Raw genomic sequence first — 12,936 nt, 5'->3', positions numbered from 1 at the left:
GGGCAAGTTCCCACAAACACTACATGGGTCACATCCATCTGAGCATCTCCCAGCAGGATGGGAGGGTTTGGTGCAGGAGGCTGCAGAAATCCTGCCAGCACCTGCGTTGGACCAAGAGCTCCATTGCTGATCCTGCTGAAACAGAGGGTTTAAGTCTCTCTGCTAGAGCCATTCCCTGCTAGTGAGATCCATACAGTCCATTAAAATTAGGGATCTTATTATGGGCTATATAAAAAAGGTAAAGAGGAAATGAGAACCTTATGAAGGGTTTCTTATGTGTGCAGATGGCAAGGGCATCTGAGGCTAAGAAAGCCTTTCCAACGGGCTTTTTCCAAACAGAAATGCTTACCTTACATGGTTTCCCCTCCTTTAAAAGGAGATAAATAGATGCAGGAATATCTATTCTGCACAATTCACACGTGCTAACCAGCCACCCTGTCCTCAGGATGGAGAAACAGACCCTAAACCTGTATCATGCTCTGTCCTGATTTCAGCTGGGATAGAGTTAATTTTGTTCCTAGTAGCTGGTACAGTGCTGTGTTTTGGATTTAGTATGAGAATAATGTTGATAACACACTGCTGTTTTAGCTGTTGCTAAGTAGTGCTTACCCTAAGTCAAGGACTTTTCTGTTTCCCATGCTCTGCCAGCGTGGAGGTGCACGAGAAGCTGTGAGGGAGCACGGCCAGGAGAGCTGACCCGAAGTGACCGAGGAGATAATCCATACCATAGATCATCATACTTGGTATATAAACAGGGGGGAGCTGGCCAGGAGCCACTTACCACTGCTTGGGGATGGGATGGTGAGCAATTGTATTGTGCATCACTTGTTTGTCTTGGGTTTTAGTCCTCTTTTTGTTATCTCCCTTACTGCTATTAATTATTTAATATTATGCTGTAACTAATTTCAATTATTAAACTGTTCTCAGCCCATGGGTTCTACTTTTTTTATAATTCTCATCCCTACCCCACTGGGGTGAGGGGGACTGAGCTGGAGTTAAAGAGTTAAAGACTGTCTGCTGGAGTTTAACCAAGGCATGCTCTCAGGAGCACAGTCCCCTTTTCCCCTAGCACCAAATTCAGCTTTCAGATGCACTTGTAGGTCATACCCAGCTCTGTCCTGAATCAGAAGGAGCAGACTGTGTTTGCTGCCTCCTGCAGCCTGATTGAGGACTGGTAACACATCCATCAGCACACAGGAGTTATTTAAATCTATTGAGCAGCATCAGGAGCACTGAGAACTGGCCAAAACTGGGAATTCAACCTTCCAGCAGTGGCCACTGCTCTGCTCTGTTTCAAAGTAGCAGAAACCAGGGACCTCAAGCATGAATGGACTTTGTGTCTGTAGCAGGACCAGGGACCCTTGGAGTCTGGGTATCTATTTGCTTGGTCTAACCACCTCCTGGGACATTTTTAACCTGTCTCATCCTGTTCCTACACACATGGCTGTCCTGTCACACAGCAGTGCCACAATGGGAAAAGATCCCAGAGCTGCTCTCTGAACCTGTAGGACCCTGTGGGAGCCCTTGGCTATTTCCTTAGGTCCAAAAAACAAGCAGAAACAGAAAGGCTCATTGGAGCATGATCCTTATTTATACAGAAGTACAATCTCTCTGTAAAGGTGTTGTAGGGGGGTGATTCACACCCCTGTGCAGGTTGAGAGCTGAAGAACAGTGAGGCTCAGTGACATGAGCAGGGTTGGGCAGATAACCTGTGTCAGGGCAAGAACAGCAGCCCAGCAGCGTTGTGAGCCCTTGTCACTGCTGCTTGTCACCAGTGTCAGAGCCCTGGCCACCTTGCCTCCCTGCCCACCCAGCCAGGCAGCCTGCTCCTTTCTCCTTCAGACTCTTAAAATAAGACTCGCAAAGCCTCGAGCGTGGTTTCGATTTCATTAATAAATCCCTGCTTGCACTTGAAGCTGCTGTGCCTTTTAAAACATTATCCGTGGCTCTGGTTACACTCCTGATGAAAGCAGGCATGGCCCTATTAGTTTTCATGGCAAACAGCACTGCCACGTCCTGCGATCCTTTACGCACTCGGTGTAACCCAAGTTTCACAGGAAAGGGAGGGGGCAAAAAAGGCATCTTGAAAGGCAGTGTCCTTCTCCTTCACTGCACACCCAGGGCATTGCACATTCGAATCCCTCTCAGAACCAGCTTGCATTAATCTGCACCATTTAAAAAAATGTTTTAATTTTTTAAAAATTGCTACCAACAATTGCCTCCTGGCTCCGCATGTTCCACCTGATGCCTGTGTCCCTCCAGCCCTGGGATGGGGCTGTACCAAGGGGTAGGAATGGGAATGGGCTGTGGAGAAGGGAAACAGGAGCTGTTTGAGCAGTGAGGAGCAACAGCTGCTCTGTAGTGCAGCCTTCTCTTTGTGGCTCAGAGAGGAGGTGTTTTGCTGGGGAGCAGAGTTAGGTGTCCACAGCCAACCAGTGTGAAAAACCTGCCCCATGGCGACAGGTTTGCTCTGGGTCATTAATCCCAGATCTGCAGATGGGTAAATTGAGGCACAAAGGGTTTAAGCTTGCTAGTGGTAGATAGAGGATGGGGAGGACAAGGGAAGTTGTTCCAAAACTGCTGAGGTGAGTTTTCAAATGCCTTCAGCTTTGCTCTGTCCCTTAGGCAATGCTTGAAGAGCTTGGTGGAAGTGAGTTTGCAGCAAAAGCAGAGAGACTGTGCTCAAACAGGCCAGCAGGAAACCAGCACAGAGATGCAGGAGTGTGGTAGAGATTAAAGAAAACAGAAAAGGAAAGTGGAAAGGCGAAAGCAAAACAGACAGAATTAGAAAAAATATTAAGAAAAAAGAGAATAATGAAATAAGAAAAAATGTGAGAAGGAGGAGAAGAGAGGGAGGAAAGTGAGGAAGCCTCTTTGCATCTCCCAAAGCAGACAGGTGCTGAGGGCCATGATCCCTCTCTCCTGCCCTGGATCACACATCTCCACCTGTGTCCCAGCATGTTCCCTGCCCCACTGAAGTGCTGGCTGCCCTGCCCACCCCAGAGCTAAGCCTGGCAGCTGTCAGAGGGGCTGGATGGCCCAGCCCTGGCCTGGCTCTCTCGCTGCTCACACAGAGCAGCCGGGAGAGGGTGGCAGGTGAGCGAGGCACAGTCATTGCTACAACAGATGGTAGAGGCATGACATTACATGGCAGGGCTATTATTTATTGAGTGCTCGTGTTTGTCATGGCTGAAGATGACATCTTATTAAAGAGTCATGACACTGGGCGATTTTTTTAAGCCTAGGGGCCAAGAAGGCTAATGAACAGGGATAGCTCCAGGAATAGATGGAGGGAAGTGCTGTTTTCAGGTCACAGGCAAAGCTGACTAATGTTTCACTGACCTGATTTCTGGATGATTTCCAGGCACATCTTCCTCCTGCTGATTAGGGATGGATGCTCCTTGCCATGGCCTGACAGTGCTGGCTCAGGGGGAAGCTGCTCTCCCAAAAGACCCCGTGACAAGGGAGCAAAGCCTGAGATGTGTCATGAGAAAACTCCCACCCACAGACAGCCAAACACCAGCACTCCTGCTAACAAGGGCAATGGCTTTTGGACAGGTTTTCCCAAACCTCACCTTGCAGGAGGTTTGGAGAAGGGCTCTTAGAGGCAATACAGTATTGCTCACAGGCAATACCGGAGGAGTGTGGGAAGTGGGACCCCGCTGGTCACTGTGGCACTGTCACTCCTGTGTGATGCTCGGCAGCACAGTGAGACCCACAGCAGGGCAGCCCGGCTCGCTTCGTCCCTCTCAGCCTGCCCTGGCACCTCCTCAGCCTGAAACAAGAGCTGTGTCCCCGCCGCTCCCATGCACCGGCTCCTTATCGCTGACCCGCTCTGTCAGTGCAGATGCCTGACTAATGTTCCCTTGTAAAATGTTGTGTTAAGCACATTCCAGGCGCTGACATTAAATACTCGGGCCGGGGCAGCGCTCACCCTCGGGCGGGCTGAGCCAGCCCCAGCCACACGCCGCTGCTGCCGCAGCCAAAATTCGCTTTTTTCTGCCCCGTCCCCAGCTCCCCCTGCCCTCCCTGCGGCACAGCCAGCGTGGGCAGAGGGGGAAGGAGGCAGCGGGCAGGACCACGGCTGTCTGGCAGATGAAATAATAATTACCCCAGCCGCCTCCGGCCGCCCTCGCATTCCTCTGTGCTAGCAGCTCGGCTTATTTTGTTTTCATCCGCAAATATTGACTCGTCGGGTTCTTTTCACCTCGTGCCTATTAAAAAGGCATTGCTCAGAGTATTGTTATTGAATTTGTTCTGCAGCTGCGAGAAGCATCCAGCAGTTTGGAGGAATTCACCCACACCGTTAGCACAGACCCTGGGGGCTGTGTGCCCTCAGCTTCTCCAAAACTGCTTTGCAAGGGATGGGATCTGGGTCTGGCTCAGCAAGGATTCTATCCGACCTTTCCACCAAGGGGGAGATCTGGATGGTGCTGGGGATGATGCTTGCTCCTGGGGATGCTGCTTTGCTGCTCCGTGCCTCAGTTTCCCTGCTCAGCCTTGTGATTCCTGACCATTGGGCTGGGAGTGTTAATTATAGACACGCAATTTAACAGCCTGACCTTTTGTTGCTGCAACTTGTCCTTCAATATTCACTTCAGCTTGAAGATGTGGGAGTTGTTTCCAGATGCCTTAACCGGGCTGGAGCAACAACCAGAAAAATAAATCCCTTCATTTCTCACTGAGCTGAATTATCTGGGTAATTAGTGAGTGTGACAGCAATGCTCTCACAGCTCCAGTGTGAGAGTTTGGGATGGGGGCTGGGGGGGATGTTGATGCCTCTCCCCGCTGCAGAGGGTGTTTGGGGTGCAGAACAGGGATGTACAATCCCTCCCCACTTTCCCCACAGTGTTCAGCCAAGGGCAGGGGTGGCAGGAGAGCAGCCTGCTCGTGAGGAAAGCCCCTGTTTTGGGAGCTGTGCTCAGCTTTGGCATCTCTCCCAGAATAAAATTGACTGGCACCACATTCCCAGGGACTGCCCTCTGTCCCCAGCCCTCCCTCCAGGGGAAATCCCAGGGATGCCAGCTCTCTGTCCCACCTGACTCCCAAATGGGAATAGGAATTGAGACAGGTTAGAAAGGTTGAAGCATCAGAGGGCACCCTGGGGTGGGTGGGTGTTCTTTATTGAAACCTCTCCCTGTCTCCTGAGTGTCCCAATGGACCCTTCTCCCTCAGGGCACTGACAGATACTTGTTCCTGGGGGTGGGCTGGGCTGTGGTGACTCTTGGGATCCTCTATGTCCACATCTATGGCAGGATCCTCTGCTCAACTTCTCCACCCTTCTAACCTCCCTCCAGACGCCTTTTTAACCTCTTCCAGCATGAAAAGAGCCAGCAGGTGAAATCCCAGCTCACCAACCCTGCCTACACCTCAGTGACAGCCAGCAGCCAGGCGTGGGACATCAGGAAAAGCTGTGACCCTGTGCTGGAGGGATGCTCCTGCTGGGGGAGGGATGGATGGTGTGTGGCACATGACCCCAAACTGCCTGCATGAGCAGGTTGTCCCCTGCCTCGTGACCAGCCTGCAGAAAGGAACGCGGCTGCCTCCTTCTCCCAGCGCCTGTTTGTGGAAAGCAAATGTCAGCGTTGTCATGCCCAAGTGTTTATTTTGGAAACAGCTGGGGGCCTGGCCAGCAGGCACGGGGGACATGATCCTCCTTCATGGCAAGGAGGATCAGCCACCCAGCAGCAGCTCTCACCAAGCCCCACCGAGGATGTGGCTTGGCCAGAGGGCTCCTCTCTCCTGCCTTCAGCCTGCAGCACATCAGCTCTGTCCCAGACACTGGGCAGGCACAGGGAGGGCATCGTGCTGGGCTCTGGGGGCAGCCAAAGCCTGAGAACAGACCTGCCTGTGGGTACCACTGAACCTCGGGGTGACCCAGAAGGGCGCTGGCTCTGGCTAATGCCCAGTGTCATTCCAGGCATAGCAGTTCCATGTCCCTACAGGGGTGGGAAGAAAAATCATCTCTGAGAAGTGTCCTGTTCTCCTGACCTTTGCTCTCCAAATATTTAGGATCCCACAGCGCACAGTCACAGGCCTTGTTCGGCTTCACTGTGTTGCCATTTGCCTCCTGTCTCAGCTGTCCCCAGTAATTCATCTCTGGCTCGCTGATCTGGGGATGTGGAAGATCCTCTAGCACCACCAGGCTTCCCTGAGGTGAGTGCAGGCACCAGAGCACCCTCCCAAGCTGTGTCTGTCCCTTGTTCCCTGCACACCCACATTCCCCCCTTGCCACATGCTGACAGTCACCAGGAATTGAGGGGGCCATCCATGCAGGACAGTCCCCTGTCCCTGGCAGGGTTCACTCTTCCCTCCCTGGTGTGCATCTGTCACCATTCCAGCAGTGACAAGGGAGAGCTCAAGCACGCCAGAGTGAGCAAAGTGTTGGACTTTCCATTGGGGAAGATGCTGGGAAGGTGCATTTGGGTTGTGTGTAACAAGCAGGAGCAGAAAACTGGGATTTACATGAGGTAGCAATAAACCAGAGAGGCAAACCCAGACCCCAGCACAGCCTGGGATTTTTTGGTCAAGGGCAGGGACTGGTGGCTTTGGGCAGGCTCAGACCTGAGCCCTTGGAGGGTCTGAGCTTGCTGTCAGAAGGTGGCATAAATTAAGAAGGATGCTCTTCTCTCCTGGGGTGGTTGTGGATTTACTACGCCTGTTTAATGAGTTCCTAGAGATATCTCTGCCCAGTGGTTTCTTGGAAGAAAAAGCTGGCTGGAGAGGTCTGGGCTGGGGACCTTCAGAAGAAACTCCATGAGGAAGAACTTTGTTTGGACAATTACACCACCTCAGTGAGGAGGGAGAGTGCTCAGCTGGCAAGTCCTTGAGGAAATGGCACTGACTGCCACTGAGCATTAGTGAGAAGAGCTCAGGAGGAGGATGCTGACAGTAGGAGTGACATTTTGAAAGGGCCATTGTGGCTATTGAATTTTCTTTACTCTGACCATAGGTACAGCTTATTGTACATCCTAAAATCCCAGGCCTGGCCATTTTGGTTGAACATCCACTTTTTCCACAGAGGACTTTCCTATTCATAGCTGATGCAATAAAAGAATAAGGATTATTTAACCACAGAAGAGTCAGTGCTTTATGTGGGACAGAACCACAAAGGATATGTCCATCAGAAACCATTGAGCCAGAAGTCCAAGACAGACTCTGCTCTTCAGAAGTCCCTTTGCTGCTGCTTGCCATGGGTTGAGGATGCAAAACACCCAAACCTCAGCCTGCATGGTGTTATGATGAGTGAAAAGTTTCACAGACAGAAGGGGATTTTTAAAAGCTCTTTTAAAATGAAAATTTATGAAACTAAATTATCACTAATTATATTTTCATACCTCTTTTTAAATTAGAGGTGATTTTTCAGTAGGCTACTAGCATAGTAATTGATAGTAATTATTTTATTGGGCAGATACTACATTTTCCTACCAAAAGCCGTATTTCTGATGGTTTCCACATATAACAATAATTTCAACACAAAATACCAATGAAATATCATAAAGAATGTGCCAGTTTCAAACACTGTAAAAAAAAATTTTTTTTCAGATGGATTTGGTTTTTTTTTGAGAGATTATGTTGTTTTCTTGAGAGAAAAGAAACCCCAAGTGATCGCAGCAACACAGCTTAGATTTTCAGCAGATGCAAGTCAGGTCATCCCCACAGGGGCTGGCACTGTGCTGCATGGAGGGAAGATTTAGCCCCTCGTGTTTATGTGATGTCTTCACCCCTCTCAGTTTGCTGCTGAAACCACTGGTAGCACTCCTGCCTGCACCAACAGGGCTGCAACTGAACGCTGTAGAGCAAAAACCCCTATGGAGATAGAGAGAAAATCTTAAGCAAATGAAAAATGGAAGTTGAAAGGTGAGGTTTGAGGAGAGGAAGTGACTCATGGGTTGGGAATGAGGGACAGGGTCCTGGGGAGGCTCGGCAGCTCGAGCTTCAGTGACCCCCGACTGCGAGGAGTCGTGGGGAGGACGGAGGAGAGGCCAAGCATGGAGCAATGAAACGAACAGTCGAGCCCAGGGAGAGCTGTGAAACCCTGGAAGACAAGTCCATGGCGGTCATGCAGAAAGGGGAGGAATACCCAGCCTTTCCAGACTGTCTGAGATGTTTATCCTTCTCTCTGCTTTGAGTGGGGGCTGCGTGAGACACGATGAGGTGGAGACTCGAGGGAAGCCAGGAAAGCTGATGCATCCAGAACAATGGCTTAAAGCTGTGTTCAACCTCCTGGCTCTGCATCTGCTGTGCTGTGTAGGGAAAGAGGCAGCATTTCCTACACCACTGTAGCATAAAGGAATGGGGCAGTATGTTTGAAATAGTTTGGATATCCTCAAATGAGCCCTCTGACATCCTGCAAAGCCCTCAGAACCCAGCAGAGCCATCACTGCCAGGGCTGGGCAGTGAATGCAGTGGTGGCACACAGGTACCACATCAAGCAGTGCAAATGTTGGGGGAGTTAGGGTCCTTTCCCCACCACCCTCCAGGAAATCGGTGTCTGTGTGCAGTGGGGTTTGGTGTATTTACATCTGGTTGTAAAATAACCTATTGGGATGCCTGCTGTGCCTTAGCAGATGGTGCCTGAAATATTGCAGACCTTGTGCCCACAAAATGGGGCTGGCTCAGGAGTCAGAGAGCTTCTTGCAAAGGAGCTGGAGACCAAGCTGTGTGCTCACCCACTGGGGCTCTCTGCCTGCTGTAACCTCATGTCCCAGCTGCCTGCACCCTCCTGTCCCACTCCACATGGCCCCTGTGGCATCCTCACAGCTCTGGGATCACACAGAGGGCAAGTGCCAACAGGCATCCTTGGTCTCTGTCTTTGGAAACACTGAGTTGTTCTTGGCTTTGTTAGAGCCTGATTTGCACAGAAGGGAAATAGTTGGCTCTAATTGACTTAGTCTGGGCATGGTTTCCAGAGGGACACAATGCTTACCAGGGAGTTATGGAGCAAAGTGGATTTTTCCACCATTCAGTGGAAGGAACTATGTGCATAGATATAGATATATATAGATATAGATAATAGATATCTTCTTTTGCAGGTAAATAAAGCTCTTTATCTCACATCACCATAGTGAAACAGACTTTATGTCTGCACTTTGTGTCATTTATTCTACGTGTCATATAGTTTATGTTATTTATGAACATCCAGGTACATCCCTGCCATTCATGCATGGTTTGAGTGAAATATTTCTAGGGGCAAAACAGGTTGGAGATGCTGCTTTCTCAGGAGAATGCAGCAGTTGCCTGGAAACCCTCCTGGTTTCTGAGCTACCATGTGCTAGGACACTAAAAAGATTTAATTCAGGGTCTGTTCCCCCAGGGGCATAGAAGGCAACCTCAAGGAAAAGGAGCTAAAGGGATCTCTTGGTCCTTCAACCTCTGTATCTGATCATTGCTTCTGGGGACAGAGAAGGAGGTACCTTGTTGTTTGGAACATGAAATTACTACTCCAGCTATTACAGCATGGAGATGTTCTATTTCTCAGGTTTTAGCACATATGCAGAAAAGCACAGTTTTTAATGATTTCCTCTGGGTGGAAAGTCCCAGAAATACCACACAGAACCTACCAAGCCCTGGCTGGGCTTCCAGTGTCATGGAGTGGTTTCCATGCTCACATCCAAAAGGTTTGTGGCCAGCCCAGGTTAAACTCGGCATGTGATGGAGCTCAGCATGGAGAGAGCCAGTCAAGGTATGCTCCACACTTCCCACCTCTTCTGATAAATCTGCAGCACTCATGAACTAAATCTGAGCTTTTGCAAACTGTCTAAGAGAATGTCTTCCTTGCTTTCCTAGGCCAGCACTTGGATGAGGTTTGGCAGAGGTTCCACTGTGGATTCTACTGGGCATAATATTGGAGACTTTAATTGTTGTAGGAGTTGGCTTGGAGTCCTCTTTTTCTTGAACACTGCTGAGACAAATATTCTGGCTAAGGACTCAACGCAGGCACCCACTAACTTGGAGGCAGCACGTAGGGCCAAGCATTGCTGTGGAGCACTGTGGAATCCTGTTGCACTCAGCCTGGCTGTGCCCTTCAGAGAGCCAGTAGGTGCCATCACTTTGGATGCTTAAAATTCATTTAAAGCACCCAAACCCTGCAAAACAGCACTGCTCTGGAGCCAGGAAAGCAATGCCCCTGTTGCCATCTATCACAGCTTGGTGGCCACTCTGTGTGTGTGTTAGCCCTGTGTTTTCACAAAAGGCCTTTAACACACAGCATCCTTATGTCCAAAATGGAGAGACATGGATTTGAAAGCTGGACTATTTGGTGGATAAGGAACTGTCAGGAGAGTTGCAGTCAATGGCTCCATGTCCAGGTGGAGGCTGGTGACAAGCTCTGTCCCTCAGAGCTGTGTCTTGGGACTGACACTCTTTAATATTTCCATCAATGCATCAACAGAGTGTGGGGTCGAGGGCAACCTCAAGTTTGCAGGTGACACCAAGCTGAGTGGTGCAGGTGCCACTCCTGAAGGATGGGATGTCACCCAGAGGGAACTTGAGAAGTAGCCATGGGAAACCCACAAACCTGAAGAAGTGCAAGTGCCAAGGGCTGCCCTGAGTCAGGGCAATCCCAGACATGGGCATGGACTGGGAGAACACACCACTGACAGCAGCCCTGTGGAGAAAGACCTGGGGGTTCTGGTGGAGGAGAAGCACAGAAGAAAAACCAAATCCTGAGCTGCATCCAAAGCAGTGGATCAAAGGGTCAAAGCAGGGGATTCTCCCTCTCTGCTCTGCCCTTGTGAGACCCCACCTGGAGCTCAGCATCCAGCTCTGGGGCCCAACACAAGAAAGTCTTGGACCTGCTGGAGTGGGTCCAAAGGGGCCAAATGTGATCAGAGGGATGGAGCAGCTCTCCTATGGAGACAGGCGAGACAGATGGGGTTGCTGAGCCATGAAAATAGACGGCGCCAGGGTGAACTCATTGCAGCCTTCCAGTACTTGTAGGGAGCTCATGAAACAGAGGGTGAGTGACTTTTTACACAGGCAGTGAGTGAGAGGACAAAGGGGAACGGTTTTGAACCAGAAGAGAAGATATTTAGATTAGACACTGGGAAAGAATTCTTTGTTGTGAGTGTGGCGAGACCCTGGCACAGGCTGCCCAATGAAGCTGTGGGTTCCCCATTCCTGGCAGAGTTCAAGGCCAGGCTGGACTGGGCTTGGAGCAATTTGGTCCAGTGGAGAGTGTTGGGGGGTTGTTACTAGGCGATCCTTAAAGTTCCTTCCAACCCAAACCGTTCTAGGATTCCAGGTTCCAGGATTCGATGAACAGCCCCTCCCCTTAACAACAGGTCCTGCCCAGTGACAACAAGCCCAGCCCAAGGCACCTCTCCGGTATAAACCCCACAGCAGGCTCAGCTGTGCAGCAGAAGGTGCTGAGCAAGGGTGAGGATGGAGAGGGGAATAGGATATTTAGGTTGCCAGCAAACCTCGTGCAAACTTTTAAATTTTTTTTTTTTTTCCCTACTTCTCCTCCAGTTAGGGAGGCAATCACACTCTGCTGCTTGGAAAGTAATCTCTGGAATATTCACCAGGGATGAATTTGTTGATTGTAAAATTAAAGGAGGCTTTGGGATTAGGGCTTCTGACCTCGGATCTAGCTCCTTCTGAGGCTGTGACTGCAGGTTGGTGTTTTAGCTGGAAAGAAGAAACTTTTGTGCTAGCAAGTAACAATAAACAAGCTTAATATAGGTTTGTTATGCCTCTGTTAGAAAGACTTTAAATGTCTAGCCCTAATTGGAGAGAGCACCAGGTTAAAACTCAGTAAGGGAAGTTTATTGAATGGTTTAAAATTTTTTTTCCCTAAAAACTTGATTTTTTTTTTCCTGTGGAAAAAACCGTTTTACTTAATTTCTGAATGTATTCTTGATGGAATGAAAAAGCATGAGCTGAATTTTGTGTTTAAGTGGCATTTCCTCTTTTTCTATACTAAAATGCTAGGGGAAAGGTAAAGTAGGTGGAAGAGGAGAAAAAAATGATTTAAAAAGATCAGACCCTCTCTCTTAGTCTTTTTGATAAAAGCATTTCTAAAAAGTTTTTATAGAACACTCATTGTTTCTTCTTGAAGTACATGGGATGGAAAGAGTTGCATTGTGGTGGAATGAGCCTTTCAGTTTTTAAAAGAAACTTTGGCAAAATATCCGTAGTTTAACTGAAGGATTTTAAATTGCCATCATCTTGAATGCTCAAAATTCCTTCTGTTATCTTCTGAGAACTCTGACATCTGTGTATGTGTGTGTATATATATATGTATATTTTATTTATTTTTTTTTAAGGCATAGCAGTTGAGAGATGCTGCTGAAGAGACATTCCTTTATTTTCTGATGATCCTCCAAAGCTGCCTGTGCTGTAAGTCAATGATGGAATAATTGTAGCCTGGATAAAGCTTTTAGTGCTGAGCATGAAAAAAAAGCAGTAGGAATGGGGCTAATTTGTCTCTCCTCTTGGAGAAGGAAGACTCTTGTGGCCCAGTTGCCATAGTGTCAGCCAGAACTGATTTGCAAATGAAGGGTCTGAAATTCTAGATGAGCGTATGGCTGCTCCAAGAGTTCATCCCATAATTTTCTCTGTGCTTTTGTCTGTTTTACTGCTCAGGGCTATGGCCAGGTGCCAGAAATATGACAGCAAGGGGTGAAAACTGCCAGCAAATCCATTTTGGGCTTAGCTATGAGTATCCCAGGTGAAAAGTGTTAGCTAACAGTCTGACTGAAGTGTCAGGCTCCTTCTCCAGAGGTGACTCTACCTGGGATGCCATTTGAGGAAGGGAAGGATCTGCCCTGGATTCTTCTGCCCATTTGCACTGGGATGTTGCCTTCAGCTTTTGAGCCTCCATTACAGTCCATGCTCCATGTAGCCACCAGGATTTGCTTTAGAAACATCTTTTTGATGGTTGGAGTATGGGGGGAGAGGAACATTTTGGCTGTTCTTGATGAGTCTCTGTTT

The 12,936-nt window shown here is 49.0% G+C and overlaps 1 protein-coding gene across 1 annotated transcript in view; it reads left to right on the top strand.

The window, feature by feature from the left end:
- FOXD2 (forkhead box D2) overlaps positions 1-12,342 on the top strand; it is a 29,361-nt gene extending 17,019 nt beyond the window's left edge. The window contains exon 2 of the mRNA XM_033067605.1: positions 12,270-12,342. The gene's annotated coding sequence lies outside the window, so the exon portion shown is untranslated. The remainder of the gene's footprint in view (positions 1-12,269) is intronic.
- Positions 12,343-12,936: the final 594 nt, after the last annotated feature.

Source organism: Catharus ustulatus, chromosome 9 (genome assembly GCF_009819885.2).
Source record: "Catharus ustulatus isolate bCatUst1 chromosome 9, bCatUst1.pri.v2, whole genome shotgun sequence".
Classification (NCBI taxonomy): Eukaryota; Metazoa; Chordata; class Aves; order Passeriformes; family Turdidae; genus Catharus; species Catharus ustulatus.
The sequence above is the reverse complement of the archived record's forward strand: the minus strand, read 5'-3'. Positions and strand labels throughout refer to the sequence as shown.